Here is a 2254-nt window from a genome sequence, read left to right on the forward strand (position 1 = left end):
ACTGTCTGATGTAACACCATTTCTGCTAACAATGGGCTGATGACCCTTATCAATAGCCAGAGGATCTGAGTCACCAGTTTGGGGCAATTATCAGGATTTGAGGGAGAGAGACTTTTTCCCTAAGAAAGGAGGAAAACTAGGTTTACTAAAAAGATTAAGAATTTTACAAGTGATGTCCCATCTCACAGTCGTCAATTGTGTTGAGTTGTGAAAAATGGGTCCTACGCTTTGAGTTAAAAAAAAATGCCCAGCAGAATCATGACTTCGACTCCTCTCTATGTTGTTTCTGAAAATCCAGGGCCATTTAGACCCCCTCGCAAACTGAGCAGCCCTCGCGCTGTTTATCAGCAGAGCCAGAGGTCAGACAGTGGTTAGTTTTCTGCCCCCGGTCCGGTCCCGGTGAGGGTCTTCGTGATAAAGTTGCTCCTTAGTCTGCTCCTGATCCCTGTCATCGTCATTTCTTCTGCTCCCTAGAGGGTCTGCCTGTTGAAAGCACCCAGAAAAAGCCTTTGTAATGCACAGCACCTGCTGTCTTAATTAACATGCCCCACGTCTGCCAGGAAGCGCGGCGTCCTATGGCATTTTGAGCAGGTGAATGTCAGGAGAGCAGAGGCCACTCCATTTTTTAGACCTTGACTTTGAAGGCAGCTTTCGTCGCTAGGTTCCTCGTCCACTCTGCCTTCTCCCACGGAGTCTAAAAGAAACATCCCACAGCTGGGAGAAGTCCCAGCCCAGCGCTGCAGCCTTCCCTCACTCCCCTGGACAGTGGAGGAAAGTAGAAGCTGTAGGCAGCTTCTGAGGAAGCCTTTCCTTCTGGGTTGAAAGAAGAGGAGGTTTCGTCTGAACTAGACCTCGAAATAGTGAAGATCATCAAATATAGAAAAGCGTATTTTCAGGGGGCCCCACTTCTGGCCAGGGGAGCATTTATAACAGATCGACCTTCTTGCCATGAGCAATCATAAGAGCTGAATAAGATGCCCCAAACACCTGTTTGAAGGCACCGGCGGGCCACCGAGCAGCCGGGATGTGGCCGCTGCTCCTCCCTCCAGGGCACTGCTGTCCAGCGGGCGTGGAGCCCAGGGGCAGAGCGGAAGCGCCGTCCAGGGGCCCGGGAGACCATCGCTGGTACTCGCTGCTCCCACAGCAGTCAGGACATGATGAAAGTGTGCGCGCATGCTTCAGAATCGCTGCCGATCGAGTCGTTGACAGTGGGTGAGACGTCAGACCGTCCAGGCGTCAAGCACTCGGCCGGTGGCCCGCGCCGTCTCCTCTGTGGACAGACGAGCCAACCCTTTGTGAGAAATCGAGTTCTGAGCAGAAAGTTCTCGGCGAGCATGAAATCAGATCTTGAGGGTGAGGGGGGAAAACGGCACGTTTCCCATCAGATGCAGCCTGCCTGACACCAAGGCTGGCCCCTTCACAAGGGGGCGGCTCGAGCCACGAGTGGCGTCGGACACCACATCCCTGCATGGTGACAAGACGGGCACTCTTGGTTTGACTCTGTTCTTCCCTTTTCTTTTCTATGGTCGCCATCCCTTTAGTTTGCACAGAATTCGGTCAAACGGAGTAAAATAGGATTCATTTGGTTCCTGATTACTGATCACACACGTTCCAGTCCTGTCCCTTTAAGACTCAGGGGCAGGCGGAAAAGCCGGCCCGGGAGAACCAGCTCGGGAGAACCAACTGCTCAGCTCTTCCCAAGTCTGCATCCGTGATGTCCGGCTGGGAGCTCGAATCGGCCGTGATGGGAAGACTTACACCATGGAAACTGGCAAACGCTATGAACCAGGACTTCTTCCCCGGAGAGCCGCTCGTTAAACGTTTGCCAGCACATCCGTGCCCAGGGGCCTCCGCTGGCGGTGGCGGACCGGTTCCCACTCTTGGATCTCGTGCTGACAGAAGTTCCCCGCTCCTGCAGGTCCTCAGCACTGTCGTTTCCAAGAGTTCCGGTGCAGCCTCATCTCTCTCATCTCCGGGTCCCTGGGGGAAACATGTCCCTTTTGCTCCACGTACCAGTTGAAAAGGCCAGGCTGTGAACAGCAGGGTCAGAAGAGTGACAAAGAAAGACGAGTTGAGAAGCCGGTCTGCCATCGAGCGGGGAGGCGACAGGCCTGAACGTGGCGTGATAGATGCTCGCGGCCCACGCTCATCTGCCACCGGGACCGTTACTGCGTTTGCGAGCGGACGCGCTCCACCACTCCACGCCTTCCTGCAGAGGCCCCGTGACTCTCCAGGGTTCTCAGAATGCCACTGT

This window comes from Pteropus alecto, unplaced genomic scaffold, assembly GCF_000325575.1.
Source record: "Pteropus alecto unplaced genomic scaffold, ASM32557v1 scaffold157, whole genome shotgun sequence".
Classification (NCBI taxonomy): Eukaryota; Metazoa; Chordata; class Mammalia; order Chiroptera; family Pteropodidae; genus Pteropus; species Pteropus alecto.